Source organism: Taudactylus pleione, unplaced genomic scaffold, assembly GCF_031769625.1.
Source record: "Taudactylus pleione unplaced genomic scaffold, aTauple2 ptg000032l, whole genome shotgun sequence".
In the NCBI taxonomy this organism is placed as follows: Eukaryota; Metazoa; Chordata; class Amphibia; order Anura; family Myobatrachidae; genus Taudactylus; species Taudactylus pleione.
This window is the reverse complement of record NW_028284434.1, coordinates 46943475-46963840: the sequence shown is the minus strand read 5'-3', so window position 1 is coordinate 46963840 and position 20366 is coordinate 46943475.

Below are 20366 nucleotides of genomic sequence, written 5' to 3'. Positions count from 1 at the left end.
TCCGGTGTTATCGGTGGGGAGATCGCATCATGCATTCTCGAGTTATGGATCGCAGAGCCTACAAGCAACAAAATTTATATTTCATGAACAACTGTTAGGATGTTGCAGGGGCCGGGAAGTGAAAGATCCCCAGCTATTAGAGGCAGGGAGAGTCTATTTGAACCAGCCTGTTAAATGCTCTATAACAGATGCTTCTCCCCTGGGAACCAATGATATCAGCAACAAACTTCTCTATTGTCCTGTCTATTCTGGGGGGGTAAAAATGTGTGCTCAAATGCTGGGTTCTTAGTCTTCGTGCTGAATGCTGAATGACGAGGGGTCTCTTGCTGATGCCTATCTTCGGGTCCGGAAGCGCTGCGTATGTCTACTGTACTTGGGTCTGTATAATTCCTTTTGCGCCTAAATTGTGTCTGGATCAATTGCGTGTAACTGTCTGAACTTTTACTTGAATAACACTTGTGCTTTGGAACCACAGGTTCCAGGTCTAAGTATTTACTGTATGACTGCATACACAAATTAGAGTCATCGTTAGAGATTTATAGGAAGGATTTTAGAAGGTACAGGCAGGGGTCTATAGAAGTTCTGATCCAGTATCGTTAGTTGGGGGCTCGTAGTGAAGTCACTTACCTGCTCACACGGTACATACGTCTATCGATATTTCAGCAAAGGGTGGAGTGCCCACATGCAGGGTTTGCCTGCAACCGCTTTGTGCTGAAAGATCGCTATCTGTCTCCGTGTGAATCAAGGAAGCTGACTAGAATCTAGGGACAAGAGAGGAAAAAGTTTGTTTTCCTCTGTTGATAGAACCTTACGTTTAAAGGGGTGCTGTAGTACTGAGTATGCGGCTAAGTCGCAGGTTTGCACATAGCAAAGACGCACTTTTGTGTTCACAGTTAAAAAGTCATAAGGTTGTGTGGTAGTCGCATTATTGTGTATGCGGCTGATCGCACAATAGCGTATACGCACTTCCGGTTCTGCTGCCACGTGTTTTAACAAAGCCGTTGAGGTTTACTTTTTTTTTTCAATTGTTACTAATATCTGGGTTAACGTTTATTTTTCTGCGCAGGAAAAAAGTGTGTAACAGTGAATATTTGTTGAACAAAGTTAAGGGTATCGTATGATCCTTAAGGGCTAGGTGCAAGGGTTAGTCTAGCCGCTCAGTAAGTAGCTTTACTGTTCTATACGTAGCAGGTGTACATGTTGTCTTTGTTGTAGAGAGGTGCGTGGGAGTAGCCGACATATAAACTCTCATAGGTGTGGAAGTTGCCTTACTAAATCTTATCCGGGTGTGGAAGTTGCCTTTTTCAAATCTTATCCAGGTGTGTGGGCGCCGCCGACTTAAATCATCCACAGGTAAGTGAAAGTATCTTAATTGTCTTTCACCAGTTTAAATTTTTATTGAAAAGTGTAGGAGTTGTCTCAGAATGGGAGCCGCGCAAACACTAGAGATGTTAGACAATGATGTGCTGCTAATGGAGGCGCCGATCGGATCGGCCCGTCGTATCATGCATACTAAGTACGGTACTTATGCAATAAGGTATTGTGATTTATGGTTTAATATGACGAGGAAGAGTGTTTGACTGTTTCCCAGAATTGGTAGTTTTGATAAAAATGTGTTAGACAATGTCCGGGATCACATCAGTTTGATGCGCTCCCGAGAGAAAAAGGTTAAATATTTTGAATGTTTAAAACTGTGGCAGCATGAAGGGGATGCGTGGCTTAAAAATGTGCAAACGACACAAACTAGCGTCGTGAGCACATTGCCAAAAAATACATCCGCGGTGCTAAATTGCAATACGGGCGAGCTGCAAAATGGCGCGCCCGTGCGGCAAGGTAGCATCGTGGAGAGTATTGCCAGCAGTTCATGCTCCCCTCCCCCACCTTATGTGGATGGAGGTGCAAGTACAGATACCAAAAATACCCATAAAAATGTAACAAGCAACTTGTACCCTCTCTTAAGCAACTATAAAGAAAATGTTCATGATGCGGATGATGAGCCTATTGTAATGTCTGCCATTTCCCATGCTGTGCAGATGATAGATGCTGCATCACCACAATCATGGGTGGTGCCGCCATCTCCATCGGTAACAGCAAGGGAAGTGTTATGCCCTCTGCACCCGTAGAGGAAATTGTTCATACCATACATAGCAGCAGCAGACTAAACCCCCAGCCAGGTAATCAGGTCAAAGGTAGCGACGCTTCCGGTCTGCATCCCATTCGACAATAACTGTTCTGAATGGAAATGCAGATGCAAACGGTATAGTGCCCACGAGGGAAGTGGTAATGCATTGTCCTTGGACAAGAGCAGAACTAAATTCCATCATAAATGATTTCCCCGATCCCAAAAAGGAACTAGCCAAATGTCAGAGATTTTTGAGGAATTTGGGTAGTTCTCATGAGCCCACTAATAAAGATTGGCATGTGGTGTTAAGGGCCTGTCTACCACGCAACACTGACGTGACAAAATTTATCACGGATTGTGTATTGGATGGGGACGTTCCCTTAACCGACCAAGTAAACCAAGGTAACATTTCCCGCATTGTAACTCAATTGGGTATATATTTTCCAGTAGTAGTTAACTGGGACAAAATTTTCACCATTAAGCAGAAGGAGAGTGAAACTGCAGAAGATTATTGCGATCGGGCTCTGCAGGCTATCACCCAGTACACTGGGATAGAGGATATTAAAGATAGCACTCACCACCGGGGAATGATAGTCACGGTACTTGTGGACGGTCTGAAAGAGAGTTTAAAAACTCGGGTTCAGACCTCACAGCTTGGCTGGCGGGGACTCACAATAGATACCCTCATAGAAACCGCCATCGAACATGATAAAAACATCTCCAAGAAGAGAGAAGCCCAGAGCGAAAAACTAATGGCTGTCAGTATACAAGCTCTGGAGGGAATGACGGTAACATCACAGCCAACAGACACACTTACACTTGCACACACACTCACTTCTGAACAAGTATGTGCTCTCACTATCCCCACGCAACAAACACAACTCTATCCCACTAACCCGATGCAACCACAGGTCCCATGCTACCCACCAACTTCTTATCCCCCACAATACCCTTACCCTCCCTATCCTTACCCATATCCACCACCTTTACCCTCTGCGCAAACCTCAAGACACCACATGTCTTCACCCAATACATGAACATGTTTTAACTGTAAACAAACAGGACACAAAGAGTAAGGACCCCACATCAGGGAAGACCTGGATGACCCCATAAGGGATATGCACAGAGGCCAGCAAATGTTCAGCAGGCACCAGCTCCAATTGCAGCCGTAAATGCTTTATTGGAGAATGGTAGCCAACGCCAGGGGTCAGGTCAAACCTGTAGTCTACAGATAGTCAGGTTAACGGGAAGTACTAGGGAAGAACCGGTCATGATGGTTGATGTAGGTGGTACTGAATATCCTTTTCTTGTAGACACAGGGGCGACCAGGTCAGTGATAAAATCTCCCGTTAATTTGCAGGTGACCAACGAGACAGTACCAACAATGGGTGTAACAGGTAAAGTGGAACATTATCCTTTAACAAAGTCCACAGAGGTTACTATTGGGCTGTTGCATACCAGGCATTCTTTTCTCCTGGCTGCTGCGGCTCCTACTTACCTGCTGGGCAGAGACTTGTTATGTAAGAAGGGATGTGTTATATATTGCACCCCTGATGGTGTATTTTTGGATATCCCAGAGAGAGTTGCACACGAGGTGCGGGATATATTGAACACCCCCCAAAGGATAATGTATCACTCTACAAGTTTAAATGAAAATCCATCTCAGATAAATGAAATGTTGTCCCTAATTCCAGACTCCCTTTGGACTAAAGATGGACAGGACACTGGATTAATGGCAAACATAAGCCCAGTAATGGTAATTTTAAAAAGCGCCCACTAAAACAGGAGGTAGAATTAGAGGTTTTTCCAATAATTGAGCGATTATTGCAACAGGGAATTTTAGTTCGTACAGCTAGTGTAGCCAACAGTCCCATTTTCCCGGTGAAGAAGAGTGGTGGGAGGGGTTATAGGCTGGTACAAGACCTTAGAGGTGTTAATAAGGTAGTAAAGAGTCAATTCCCTGTAGTGCCAAATCCAGCTGTAATTTTGATGCAGATCCCACCAAATGCAACCCATTTCACTGTCATTGACCTCTGTTTCTGCTTTCTTCTCTGTACCTCTCCATCCTGACTGTCAGTATCTATTCGCATTTACATACAGACGTTTACAATACACATGGACACGGTTACCCCAAGGTTTCATAGACAGCCCCAGTATCTTCTCCAAGGCATTGCACGACTGTTTACAATCTTTTCAACCTGCCAATGGATCTGTTCTAATTCAATATGTGGACAATTTATTGCTATGTTCTGACTCGTTTATGTCATGTTTGAATGATACTAAACTTTTGTTACTTCATCCTTCACAAACAGGACACAAGGTGGCTAAGGACAAACTACAGCCGTGCAAATCCAGAGTAAAATATTTGGGACACTGCCTAACCCAGGAGTTACGACACCTTACAACAGATAGAATCCAGGCCATACAAAACATGACACTGCTGCAGAATCAACAGCAAATTCGTACCTTATTGGGAATGTGTGGATACTGTAGAATGTGGATCCCAGGTTTTTCAACCTTTTACAGGAATTAGTCTCTTCCTCAAAGCCTGATCGTGTCGTACACACAGAGGAATCAGAACAGGCTTTCCTTAATCTTAAGGATAGTCTGACAAGAGCTCCTGCATTGGGAATACCTGATTAAGAAAAACCTTTTGATTTGTATTGTACGGAAGACGATGGTTGTGCTGCAGGTGTCCTTACACAAAAACATGGTGATGCCAGTAGGCCCATAGCATACTACAGTGCCCAATTGGACACTGTGGCAAGATCACTCCCCACCTGTTTGGGAAGTGTAGCAGCTACCACTCTATTGGTGAGTAAAAGTGAGGACATAGTATTGGGCCATGATATGATTGTCTACACTCCCCATGCTGTATCTGCTCTGTTGAACTCAGCTCAAGCCAGACACGTCTCCTCGGCTAGGTTCACCAAATGGGAACTAGCTCTAATCGCTCCTGCAAATATTACTGTTAAACGTTGCAGTACGCTGAATCCAGCAACATTCCTACCATATGTACAACATGATGTACAAAGGATGGAAGGAGAGGAGTTGCTGGTGGGAGGTGAGTTCAGCAGACATAATGATACGCACGATTGTAGACATATCTGAATCAGACCTTTACTGCTAGACCTGACATACATGACACACCTTTAGAGAATGTGGATGTTTTTATATGGATGAGAGTTGTCATAGACAGACACAGGTGAATTATGTACAGGTTATGCTGTTGTAAATGACACAGACATCATAGAAGCTAAACCTCTCGGTCCTCCTCACTCAGCCCAGGTGGCAGAGTTAGTAGCACTGACTAGAGCATGTGAACTGGCAGCAGGCAAATCTGCTAACATTTACACTGACTCGAGGTACGCGGTTGGGGTGGTGCACGTTTTTGGGGCTCTATGGCGTCTGAGAAATTTTATGACAGCAGCAGGCACACCAGTCGCACATTCCCGACACATAAAACATCTTTTAGAAGCAATCCAACTGCCCAAAGCGGTGGCAGTAATTAAATGCAAAGCCCTACATGTGAGGATGACCCGGTGTCACTGGGCAACAATAAAGCTGATGAAGCTGCAAAATGGGCAGCAGGGTTAAAAATGTTTTCTCCAACTGAAACAATTATGTCATTTCAAACAATTGATAAGCTGAAATTAATTGAGATGCAAAATTTGTGTTCAATTCAGGAAAAATCCATTTGGAAGTCCAAGGGATGTGGGCAAGAGTCCTCTGGGCTCTGGAGGGACGGACATGGTAAGCCAGTAGCCCCCAAGGCATATTACCCCAGCCTGGCTGAGGCAGTACACGGCCTGACTCATCTGGGTAAACAGGGTATGTGCAAGTTGGTGAGGGCATACTGGTGCTCACCAGGGTTTTCTTCACAAGCAGAAAAGATAGCAATGTCCTGTCTGACCTGCTTGAGAAAGAACATAGGGAAAGCGATCCCTACCAAACCGTCCCACATTCCACCGACTGATGGACCTTTCCAGGTGATACAAATTGATTTCATCCAATTACCACCCTGCAGGAACCTTAAGTATGTATTAGTGTGCACAGACATATTTTCTAACTGGGTTGAGGCCTACCCAGCGGCCACTAATTCTGCTGCGTTTACTGCCAAGAAAATAGTTCAGGAATTTGTATGCAGGTACGGTATCCCTAAAATCATCGAGAGTGATAGGGGTACCCATTTCACAAGTGATTTTTTCAAAATATGTGTAAGCTGATGGGTATTAATAGCCGACTTCATACCCCCTACCGACCGCAAGCCAGTGCCAAGGTAGAGAGGATGAACGGGACTATTAAAAATAAGCTAAGTAAAATCATGGCAGAGACTGGACTAGGATGGCCAGAAGCGTTACCTTTGGTCCTACATAGCATAAGGACCACTCCTAGACCTCCTCTGAATCTGTCCCCATTTGAAATATTGTTCAGTAGACAACCTCATTTGATTATAAGTCCACAGGAAGACCTGAAGGGTAACAACGAGGTAACTGTAAAGTATCTTATATCAATGAGTAAGCAGTTAAAGCAACAGCAGCAGAAACTGAAATTGTTGTCTAATGATATGCCTGAAACTAACTGTCATGATGTTGAACCAGGAGAATATGTAATGATCAGAAATTTCTTGCGTTCAGGTTGTTTGACTGATCGGTGGGAGGGTCCATACCAGGTGCTGCTGACGAGTACTACATCTTTGAAGGTGGCCGAGAGAGATACCTGGGTCCATTCCACTCACTGCAAAAAGGTCAATCAACCGGTGGAGAAACAAGTCGGAGACAAAGCTGATAGCGTGGACCTGTCGATCGCGAGCTTGTTCCGGGAGGATTGAACAGGTTGTAATGAGATACCTGAACTGAGAGAAATTTGCAGATCTTGTTGTGACAATGGACAGGCCTGCTGTGTTCATTTTCATATTCTCTTTTAGAGTGTTCACCATCCTGGTCAGTTCGGGGATATCCAGTGTCTGTGATGGGGGACCGATTGAGGAAACGGGAGCTGATGGCAGTGCTGATGGAGTGGAGTCAGGAGGAGTGCAATGCCAATCAGGGGAGTGTCTGACCAATCTTAGTACTGTTATTGTTAAGAGAGCTGTCATTCCAGATACTCGGGGACGGTGTGGAGGTTTTTCGTCTGAAGATTCCTGTATTTGTGTGCTTTGTGGGTCCCTAGTTTGTGAGAACTGTATCCAACGGTGCTGACCTAAATATAATCCGTACTGGGGTGTGTATCCTCTAGAGGATTATCATAGCATGGTAGGCAAAGTGTTTAATCAAACTGATTGCTGGGTGTGTTCACATGTGCCACAGGGACAGCATAATGTAGGGTTGGTGCCATTTCCGCTGAATATCACGGAAATTTTAGAATTGCAAAGAGGGAAAACATTGGATGGAAAATTTCTCTCATCCAAACCACCTCATTTCAAACTCCATCAATTCCAAGTAGATAGATCACTTTTGTGCTTAAACATAACCAACCCCAATAAACCCGGGAGTTGGGAAGTGACGGGGAATAATCAGATGATGACCTTCTCACAAAGAGCTGATAATGAGTCCATAAACCATGATCTGTTACGCTCCATTAAGTCTGGTGGGAAACATTTTAGGTATCGGTATACATTGAGTTCCACCAAAGAAATTATTGGTAAGGTGCCAAATGGTTATTGTGCTAAAATAATACAGCCAGAAACTTGCATTTACCAGATGGAAGACCCAGAAATAGGATTGTTTGCAAGGGAAATGTGCTTAATGATAATGATGCATACCATTCCTTATGTTCTCCCTGATAATGTATATTTCATCTGTGGAAGAAAAGCGTATAAATGGCTCTCCCCGAGTTCCGAAGGTTTGTGTTACCTGGGAAGAGTAGTCCCAGAAGTTATGACCTTCACACATGTTGAAATGCTGGGTATACATTAAAACACACTGTCACCATATCTTCACACACAATATGAACACAGAGGCAAAAGAAATATGATACCTGGTGACGTATATAAAGCCACTCAGTTAATCAGTGAGACAACTGGCTTTCAAGTTTTAGTCGCATTGGATCCCACCAGGATCGCTCGGGGTACATTAAATTTTAGATATATCCATGAACTTGCTAAATTGGTAGATAATATCACCTAGATGTACGATGACACATTCAGGTATACAGGGAGAGAATTGCAAGCGTACAAGAAAGAAATTAGTGCAACACAGGCTAGTGCTGAATTACTTACTTACTTTACTGGAGGGTATTGCGGAACGTTAGCCACCCAATTTGAAGTAAAATGTTGCACCTATGTCACCAATGATACCAGTGACCCCAAGGAGGTGATAGATCGGAAGATGGATGAAATTCTGCAGCTAAAGTGGGAATTTCGTAAGAACCATAATGCTTCAGTGGCTGAAGTAGGGGAGAAGATAGAAGGATGGGTTTCATGGCTGAACCCAGTGATATGGTTCTCAGGTCTAGGGGAATGGGTCCAGGAAGTGATCGCCAGCATAGGCAAATTCTTAATCCTTATACATCGTTTGATGTATTATATTTAGACATGCATAGAATGTATTATTGAATTGTTATTTATAGAACACCTCAGATAATGTAAAGTCTCAATTCCCCTTCAAGACTGCTGTTATAAGACTGGTGCATTCCCACACCTTTCACATGATCTTCCAAGATCCGTGGTGTGCGTATAATAGTAGTTTTATGTCCCCACCCAGAGACACATTATTGATGGATTAAGAACCATCTTGTGCCATCCCACAATAACACTAAATAATTTGTAAATGTAAGCCTAAATTAAATTCTAAGAGCAGATTGTGATAGCATGTTGTTTGCTATCAAAGGGTGGACTGTCGAAGCTGAATAATTGGCTGAGACAAGTTCAGTTTAAGATTTAATCGCGATGACGCCATCTTGCGATTGGCCGCAAGACGCCATCTTGAAAATGAGATCGCAAGACGTCATTTTGCGAATGGCCGCCTAAGCGCCATTTTAGATACCCACATTTTAGTACATGTGGTGATAATACTATTAGCACCATGCGATTGCATCTTTCACCATTTCTCATACACACATTAATACACACAATTGCGCTGTTAACTAGTCGCATATTAGCGAATGCATAGGACTTTGTATGAAACCGCTGTTTAATTAGCTTTATGCGCACGCATCTGCCCCAAGTTAACTAGCATCCTTATATCAAACCCCGAATACTCACACATTACATATTCACACATTAGGTTTAATAAGCTTTAAAGTATATGATTTAAGTTGGTTCAGTTAGTTTAAATGCTGAGAAATAAAGATATTTGATAACGAAGGTTTTATACATGCTAAACAAGTCGTGTTTGGTTTCGTACTGATGCGTACTCTTTTTACAGTATTCCGGTGTTATCGGTGGGGAGATCGCATCATGCATTCTCGAGTTATGGATCGCAGAGCCTACAAGCAACAAAATTTATATTTCATGAACAACTGTTAGGATGTTGCAGGGGGCGGGAAGGGAAAGACCCCCAGCTGTTAGAGGCAGGGAGAGTCTATTTGAACCAGCCTGTTAAATGCTCTGTAACAGATGCTTCTCCCTTGGGAACCAATGACATCAGCAACAAACTTCTCTATTGTCCTGTCTATTCTGGGGGGGTATAAATGTGTGCTCAAACGCTGGGTTCTTAGTCTTCGTGCTGAATGCTGAATGACGAGGGGTCTCTTGCTGATGCCTATCTTCGGGTCCGGAAGCGCTGCGTATGTATACTGTACTTGGGTCTGTATAATTCCTTTTGCACCTAAATTGTGTATGGATCAATTGCGTGTAACTGTCTGAACTTTTACTTGAATAACACTTGTGCTTTGGAACCACAGGTTCCAGGTCTAAGTATTTACTGTATGAATGCGTACGCAAATTAGTGTCATCCTTAGAGGTTTATAGGAAGGATTTTAGAAGGTACAGGCAGGGGTATATAGAGGTTCTGATCCAGTATGGCTAATAGTACAAACCAGAACTGGCGGCATTCTCAGGACATCTTGATGCAAGCAACAACACTCTTAGCAAACAGAAATTATTCCGACATTTAGGTTATATTCAAAAACTGTTTTCAAGAATGCATACATAAAAGGTCACAATCTCGCAATCTCCCGGTACGTTTAGCAGAATGCAACTCTTAGGCTGCAGTGGCTAATGACATCTTCAGATGGCGTTAACTGGTGGGGACAAATTCCAGAATGCCTCGCATTCCAAAGTTTAGTAAATCTGACAGCTTCCAGCCTCCATAGAAAAATATAGGGACTGTGGCTGCCGTCGGAAATGGAGGCACTGTGGCAGATATGTAAATATTACCTGTGATCCCTCCTTCATACATTAGGGTGATACTTAATATTTGTGGGTATGCCCCGAAAATGGGTGTTTGACTAATAAATAGGCCTCTCAGTGCAAGCTGTGGCTGACAGTATCACCAAATTATTCATAGCTTCCGATCTCTATGACAACTCAGGGAGCCAGACAATGAAGTCACTTGAACCCTGTCACTGGCATTCGTCTTACAGCAGCACTGATAAGGGTTACATAACAAACTTGTCCCAATAATATAATTTTCAAATGTTTCACACATTCTGATACCACTACAATGCAGAGAACACTTCTGCCGTGTGTCCATTAGGACTGTTTTTGGAAGCTATTTAAAAGGACTTATTCTATGCTCCTGGATGCAGCGCAATAAAAAAATGTCTATGCCCATAGCTTTACAGGATGTATGATGCCAAACTATATGGATTAATGAAACTGTCCTCTACTTGTCATCCTGGCGTCTGTTGACGACTTGATTGAATTCACATTGTACACAAAGCTGTCTAAGCAAAAATTACAGAAACAAATTAGCTACTTAACAGTTATTCCTTATTATGGGAAAAATGAAGGACCAAGTTCTTGTAGATGGATCAATAGCACCTGCTGCTCCACTAGCGGATTCCATTCTAATTAAAAAGATAAGTCATACAGCAAATGGAAGTATCTTACTGAGTCACTATCTAGATCCATATCTCTATAGTTGTTTTATAATCAGCAAATACAGGTTAGATTATTGCCATTAGCTGATAAATATCTCTTGAACATAGCTGGTTTGTTAGTTGGATGCTGGCTCATTGCTTTTTAGTGTAGAAGAGGGGCTGTAAATCAGGGTATCTGTAGGATTTAAAGAGATATTATTATAATAAAAATTAAAAAAAAAAATGGTAAAGATATTCTTGCTCAAATGGACCCATAATCTACATAGTGTGCAGTCATATCTGCTGCTGTATAGGGGTTTAAAACCCGACGGGTATCGATGTTGGATGTCAAATGACAGTCAAAACCAGTATATATTAAATGCTGTTTTTTTAGACTGCAATCCAACGTCGAAACCTGTCGTTGTCCGTCAGCTTTGAAGTAGACCCAAAACTGGTGATTAGTAAATTTACCCCTTTGTGTGGTCCAACCATTTCTAGGATTTCCCATTACATTGTCACAGGTTTTTCTTTTATTCTTTTTGGGTGATAAATGAACGGTGCTCGGTATGGGTGTCTTTATTTGATGCATCTTCTTGTTTATAAATATTGTCATTTTAGTTAAAATGTACTTTTAATATGTCTATGGGGCTGGATTTCTTAGTAAATGATGTATTCTTTCTAGTTTGACCCTAAACAAATTCCCATTGTCTCAATACCTCACTTACTATTTTGTATTTTACTCTCTTGTTTAAGATCACATAAGCAACAAAAGGCGTTAGTTTATAAATGTAATAAAATAAAATGTAAATTCTAGTCACATTTTATCTATTCTTCTGTTGGATGTATCCTCTTTATACCCTTCGGCATTATGTTGCTTTCAAACAGTGTTTTTATTATTTTAATAATCTTTCCTAATGCATCTCAAATGATGAGTAACATCTGGACCAAACTGATATGTTTTTAGAACTAACTATATCCACTGATACCCCAGTAATTTCAGTGATCAACGCCTTAAAAGCAGGAAAGCCTCCAGGACTGGATGGTCTACAAGTGGCCTACAATAATAGGTCTGCACAATATTTAAAAAAACAAATATTCAAGGCACTGTCAATTAATACACATTTAATTAGCATATACTAGTAATTCAATTCGCATAAAATAACACACCAAAAATACAATTAACATATATTCACATAAAATATCAAGGCAGTTTTTCTACCAAGAGATTGATCTATATTAAATGCATAAAAAAAGGCTACTTATTCCAAAGTCATTTGTTAAGTCCTCTCTCTCTGCAGCTTCCTCAGGAAGAGAGAGCGATAGGCGGAGAAACGCGTAGAAGATGTCTTGCTGTGAGGCCAACAGACCGGTCACTGTAGGAATACCGCGCTGAAGGCGCAAGACCATCAAGGAATGGTGGTGTGAGATATACCTAGTCCGGTTGGCATTGCTCAGTGCCTGCACTCGAATATATGGGAAGAGGTGTCTAAATACTATTGTAGGTTATAGCGGACATCCTCCTATCTATCTAAAAATCTCCCCCTCCTGCAAATGACTATATGCGGCTGTACAAAAAGGTACCATATTGTCGGTGACGAAAGACTGTTATATATATGAAACAGCTGATATCTGTTTTTATTTGTATACACAGTGCACTTTTGGAAGGACTAAATTCAGTTTTATTAATTCAATTAATCATCTCAGTTTTTCTCCTGCAAAGGGTATCTGTAGGATTTAAAGATATATTATTATAATAAAAATATAAAAAAGGTAAAGATATTCTTGCTCAAATGGACCCATAATCTTCATAGTGTGCAGTCATATCTGCTGTTGTAAAATCCGACGGATATCGATGTTGGATGTCAAATTACAGTCAAAAACAATGTATATTAAATGCTGTTTTTTTAGACTGCAATCCAACTTCGAAACTCGTCGTTGTCCGTCAACTTTGAAGTAGACCCAAAAATGTACTCCTTGGTGTGGTACAACCATTTCTAGGGGAAGCAGTCGGGAAGCCAACAGACACAATCCCGACCACCGGCTTCCTGACTGTCTAATCCCAGCAAGGTACAAATGACAGGCATCGTAATCCCGACGCCTGTCATTTTACCTAAGCCGGGAGCCCGACGCCCCGGCATCCTGATCGAAGGTAAGCCGGGCGCGGACAGCCGCGGGGGGGGTTAGGTTTAGGGCTCCTAGGGGAGATTTAGGGTTAGGCACTACCCGGGAGGGTTAGGTTTAGGCTAGGGAAAGGGGGGGTTAGGGTTAGGCAACCCCGGGGGGAGGTTAGGGTTAGGCACCCCCCCGGGAGACTTAGGTTTAGGCAGTGGGGAAGGGGGTGTTAGGTTTAGGCACTTAGAGGGGGGATTAGGGTTAGGCACTGGGGAGGGAGGTTAGGGTTAGGCACCCCTAAGGGAGGGTTTGGGGGGGGGAGATCAGCGGTACTTATCTTTAGCAGCAGTCGGGTTCTTCACCCCTGCCGGGCATGCGCTGTCGGGATTTGAACCGCCGAACATGCGGCCAGCTGTAAAAAGGCCCGCCAAGAGCCGTGGCTGGCCCGGGTAACAGGGGGTGTGGCCTAATAGCTGGAGCCTCCAGCTATTAGGCCACACCCCCTGTTACCCGGGCCAGCCACGGCTCTTGGCGGGCCTTTTTACAGCTGGCCGCATGTCGTTGAAGGGCAATTTAAGCTGTGTTGTGAGGACTTAACAAATTACTTTGGAAAAAGTAGCCTTTTTTTGTGCATTTAATATAGATCAATCTCTTGGTAGGAATACTGCCTTGATTTTTTTTTGTGAATATATGTTTATTGTATTTTTGGTGTGTTATTTTAGTCAAATTACTAGTATATGCTCTTTAAATGTGTATTAATTGACAGCGCCTTGAATACTTGTTTTTTTTAGTTTGTTGGTATAGTGGGAGAGGTACTGTATAATTCCTACATTGGTTTCCTAGGCTGCAGTCTTAATTTATCAGACTTATATCATTTATCTGTTAGGTTGAGCAGCAGTTTTCTCTTGTTGTAATTCGCTGCACAATATTTGCCTCCTCCCTTATTGAGAACGTTCCATAAAATAGAAAGCATATATCTCAAACCTCTATATTGCATATACAAAGGGAAGGGAGAGACTCCCAACCCTGCTTCAGTTATCAACTTATTTTCTTTCTTTCATCAATGTAGACTTCAAACCAGGGCCGGCTCTAGGGGTATTCGACCACTGCGGTCACACAGGGATGCCACCCGTAGAGGGTGCACCCCTCCCCAGCATCCCGAATAACGTCACATAGGGGCGTGGCCTATGGTAATTAGGCCACACCCCCAAATTTCAACGCACGCAATGTAAGGGCGTGTTATTACGGGCCAGCACAGGGTGCTCCAACCCCTGGAGCCGGCCCTGCTTCAAACGTTCCAGATACCCCCTTACACCCAACGATCATCTGGCCTACCCTGCTCTAGCAGAGTGCTAGTAGCCCTGACTCTTTGTCATCACGTAATGCCCAAAATACTGTAGCTTTGATAGATTGGATTATCAATTCATATTTTCCTTGCTCCAGAAACTACACTTTGGGTGATTTTTCTTTACAAGTGTCATATCACTGTGCACAATGATGTTTCATAAATCCTGTGTATTAGTGGGGTGTGGATCGTTAGATCGGACACATCTTGTTCGACCATTAAATGGTTGACCATGTTATTTCGACATGTAGTTTAGATAGATAGTTTAGATAGACAAAGTATAGATCGACAGTAACAATTGTCAGACAGTAATATAGTCGAATGGAACATTAGATCGATATGTAATATATCGAATATGTAAGATCGAAAGGTATATAAGGACGACACAACGTAGATCGACAACTAATAGTTAGACAATGTTCCAAGTTCGCAACCAAATAGGAGGACAAATAATAGATCGACAGTTAATAGATCGACACCACACAAATAGACATAATAACAGATCGAAATCAAATAGATCGATAGCTATTAGATCGACAGATAAAAGATCAACACTTAATAGACCGACAGATAAAAGATTGACACGTTACTTTTAGACAATACTAAAAGGTATACATATCCTACACGCTGCCCGCTAATAGCGCATCCCCCGACGCTACTTTCAACCACGGAACTACAGGTCCCAGCCAGCCCTTTCATCCATGCAAGCGCTCCTGGCAATGCTAGCCCCAACATACACCTTGCAGGCCTTGTCCCTAATTCCTGGGCACCCCCAGGCGCTGCAGTGCACCCCTTCATCAACCACCCCTGTGTTCCCCGCTATCCTGGACACCTGGACATGGGCGCATCCGTCTAGCTTAAGAGGCTGCCCGCTAATAGCGCATCTCCCGACACTACTTTCAACCATGGAACTATAGGTCCCAGCCAGCCCTTTCATCCATGCAAGCGCTCCTGGCACTGCTACACCTTGCAGGCCTTGTCCCTAATTGGACCCAATTGGAGCTATTTAGCGTCTTTGAAAAAGTGGTGAAGAATGGCATTTAGGAACTTTTTCGGGGCAAAATAAGTATTCTCATCAAATTTGGGGTACAGGAAAATGGGTGCAAGCATAGTTCAAAATCACTAAAATCAAGCTTTAAAGTGCACCAAAAAACACACCTTCAGCAAGCACCTGCAATCAAAAACAAAAACCTCCCCCATACTTGCAGACCCCCCCCGAAGGCTATTTCGCTAGTTTTTGAAGTTGTATCCCCACTTTTAAATTTTTGGCCCACTTTTTCAAAGTGCATTTTTGGGTTTTCTTTTGTGTTTTTTTTAGCATTTTTTGACGCAGTTTGCATCAAGGAGGGTGTACAAAGGGTGCAGAGTGGTTTCCGTACCTCGGCACCCCAAAACCCCAATTCTGCACTTTTTTCTGCCGGGTATTCAAAACTTTTTCGCCTATTACATTGCATTGCGTTTTCGCACCGGAGAATAGATATCGGCGAAAATTACATCATCGGCGAAAAAGTTCCACCGAAAATGGCTTTTAGCTCCACATATGGCCCAAGAATACCTGGCAGAAAGGCATATTGTCCAGCCTTTTGCAGATTTTGAAATACCTGCTCTGGGCCAGGATCGTTGCTCCACACAGAAGCTGGCCAGCACCATCTTGGATCCAGCTGGCCCTGCATGTGTGTGCTCCCTGAGTCCCCGCTGTGAGCAGAACCAGAGAGCCTTAGGACTACCGGCTGCCGCCCATAACCCATCGCTGCTGCCTGTCTGCTTTACTGACTCAGTAATAAGGAGTCTGAGTCTGGACCACCACCTGCGGTGCTGCAGTGACAACCTGTGACCTGAAGCTGATGGAGAGGATGGAGCGAGAGATCATTTGTGCCTGTGGACAGGCCGGGTTGCCTGGCGCTAGCCCTGGCTGAGTGTGAGTGTCGGCTAGAGGCTGTGGCTGTTTGTACTTGTACAAAATGTGAGTAAGCATGTACAGTAAAGTAATGTTCTAAATGTTTGTCTTTTTCAGGTTAACAGTAGTATGCGGGTAGGAGGAATTGTCCAGCCCTGGTATTTTTGAAAGGTGGCAACCCTACTCCTACATATGGCAATTAGCAGGGAGACAGTGCATCAGAGTACTCTCCTCTCTGAAATCTTTCTCTGGGACAATCTCCTCAGTAGTGGCGGGCTCTGATGTCACTTCCTTCCACTACTGACAGCTGTAGCTTCCAGATCCTGAGGTAGATGTGGACTACCTCCATCTAGCACCTCCCTGAAATAGTGAACTCTGGGTCCAGGGGTTACATTTAATTTAAGCAGACTTGGCCCTGTGAAATCAGGACTGGCCATACTTGCCAATCTTTGGCCTGCCCCCTCCGACAGGAAGAGGGCAGCTGCAAATGAATGGACTCCAAGAGAGTTGGCCACTCTTCTGGGGAGCCGAGCGCCACCTAATTTTTAGGAGCCTACCAGACAATCCAGGAGTATAGGCAAGTATGGGACGGGTGCTGGTGTCATTTTCCTTTGTTTTTTTACTTGTGAATCCAAGTCAAACTCCAATTTACTCTGAGTCTCCATACTTACCACAATATCTTATAATTCACTTCAGTTTAAATTCCAGGGGAAATACAGCTAACATTGCCTGGGATCTCAGCTCTAGGCACATACTGTAGCTAATTTTTGAATACATGGTTTAAAGCATTTCCCAAAATATGTTCTGTCAAAATCGGTATGTAATTCCGGCGGCTGAATAGGATCAAATACCAACAGCGGAAGACCGACGGTTCGAAATCGCAATGGGGGGTGGTAAGTACCCTAATCCTCCCCTCTCCCTAGCCTAACCCTCCCTTAGTGGTGCCTAACCCTAACCTCCCCCCTTAGTGCCTAATCCTAACCTCCCCCGTTGGTGCCTAACCCTAACCTCCCCCGTTGGTGCCTATGCCTAACCCTCCCTTCCCCTAGTCTAGTGCTAACCCCCCCCGGGGGGGTGTTTAACCATAATCCTAAAGCTAACTATCCCCCCCCTGCAGCTAGAACCTAAGTCACAAGGCTTACCCTCATTCGGTATGCCAGGTGTCGGGATTTCGTCATGGGGCTAATGATAGGCATCGGGATTTCGACGCCTATCTTTAGTCCCATGTCTGGCTTTTAGTGTCTGGATTTCAGTGGCCGGGATAGCAGCTGCCGGTATCCTGACTACATCCAGTTCTGTCCATTAGAAGTTACAAAACAGAAGCTGTTACTAAAATAATGCAAAGAAGCCCCTATGCAAGACGTGTCCTGGTAGTAAGAGCTGCTTTCACCCAAACAAATGACTTCATAATATACATATAGGCCCGGTTGTAGAATGTAAAATTATTTTAAGTAGAAAGAGATAAGGTGCGCCTTGTCAACTAGATACACAATGTTTATACAAACTGGCAGCTCCTAACAAGCAGGATCTGCTTCCTGCTAAAAATGGAGAACAAATGGAAATGTGTAGGAGCGCTTGTGAGTATAAATAAAAAATAAAAATGAGCAATAAGTATAAAAAGTCAGAGGTTTAATACCAAGAAATGACAATAATACACAACAATATGAATAACAATATTGAATGATGATATATGAGCACAATGCTCTGTGCAGTGTTCAGACCGTCTTGATTTAAACACTAATGTGACCAAATTACTGGTGGAATGAATGAGTCTACTTCATATAGAAATAACGTGGTTAAAAAGTAGAAACAATCCTGTATTGAATGGGTATTTAGACACTGTATCTTCTTACGGACATAGGGCCTGATTCAGAGCCACTCGTAAGCGGCAGCTCGTTCGCTCCGAGCGATGTTTGCCCAACTGCGCATGCGTATGGATCGTTATACGCATGCGCGAACCAGTCAGTGTGGCCGAAATTCATGCGCTCGCAAAATAGCGAATGCCTGCTATTTTGAGTGACAGGATGAGGCGTATGTGGGTGGTAACAGGGGAAGGTGCTTGAAAACGGGAAGTGGAGATCCGATCGCTGGCGTGCTTAAAGGTCAAAACGGGCGTTTTATGGGTGAGCATATTTAAAACAGCAGCGTCATTGACCACGTCACTGGGTTATTTTTTTAGCCAGAACTGCTCGCAAAATTGTGGTAGCAAAAACCAACCCCAAGAATAGCGAGCAGCTCATACCCTGTTCGATGTACTCGATTAATCTAATAAATAGCGGACATGACGTAGGATGTTAGCGGCCAGGGGGCGTAGTTTCCCAAAAAACAACTGCAAGTTTTGTTCGCTCGTTCAGACCTAGAGGCGTGAACAGACCGCAAACAGCGAACGGTTCATTTGAATAGCCACCCCTATTTTCTGGACGAGCGAGCGCAAATAGCGACCGGCTCTGAATTAGGCCCATAGTTGTCAACAGGACATGGTACCAGCAATGTAGGAGTGACTGCTACAGGGAGCCGCTATAGAATGGAGGTATATAGACTGTCCTGCAAGATCTGTGTGCCAGCAATATACAGGAGTGATACATCTACCACTGATAAGCGGGAGTGTAACTTGTAACTGTATATAGATACCCTTTGTGTCTCCAAAGTCCGGGAGCCCCCTACAAAGGAATGCTGCAGATACAATCTCCGGGGAAGGTATAGTGCTCTAACCGCTCGTCCGCGGGAGCGTGGATCTGGGTGCTCCGTGTGTGACCAGACGTGTCACCTGTGGATAGGTGCAATAAGCCGCGGCAGGCTCCTGGTGCAAAGGACAGGACCCGAGCAGTACTCTGGATGTGTAGCGGTCCGGTGCAGGCAGACCGCTGCAGAGTACTGCTCGGGTCCTGTCATTTGCACCAGGAGCCTGCCGCGGCTTATTGCTCCTACCATGTCCTATTGACAACTATGTCTGTAAGAAGATACAGTGCTCGCTCTGAATCAGGGCCCTCCTGCATGAAAATGGAGCGGCCTCTTGGACGCTCGCATAGCTGTGGGCGACCACCCACAGCTATAGCGAGCGTCCATGATGATGGTCGCGATGGTCAAGACCATCACGACCATCGGGCTTGCGACGGAGACCCTGCAGTAGGGTCTCGCTGCCGCAAGCCCTGGAGTCTCTCCCACTGACATCACTACTGATGTCAGTGGGGCCGGCATCAGACGGTAGGTGTTCCTATGGGAACGCCTCCGTCTGGCAGCAACGCCCCCGGCACGCCCACCAAAGGGGACGTGCTGTCAATCAATATCGACAGCACGCCCCCTTTGGTGCGAGACCCGGAGCGACGGCTACCCCGTCGTTAGCCGGGTCTCGTGCATGCGCACGACGGAGCTCCCTCAATCGTGCGCATTTGCAGTAGGGCACCATCGACCCGCTTGCAAGCATCCTGCGCTCGCGAGCGGGTCTGAATCAGGCCCACTGCACAGAGCATTGTGCTCATATATCATCATTCAATATTGTTGTTCATATTGTTGTGTATTATTGTCATTTCTTGGTATTAAACCTCTGACTTTTTATACTTATTGCTCATTTTTATTTATACTCACAAGCGCTCCTACACATTTCCATTTGTTCTCCAGTTATTTTAAGTGTTTTCAATAAGAATTTGAAAATAACAAATGTTCATTTTAAATTTTACCTCCACATTCTTATACTTGGTCATTTTTCAGCTAGTAAAAGACCCACGAGAAACCAAGCCATTAACATAATCAATAGCAGACATTTCTCTAGTGTCCAATCGACCAGTCCGAGCTGAAGCAACCCTGTTCATGATCATAATATATGATTCGGATCCACGTGCCCATTATTGGTTTGCTTCATAAAAATAGCCTAAGAAAACCAAGAGCATACGCCACAGCACCCAGAGTTTGGGTTACAAGTGACCCCA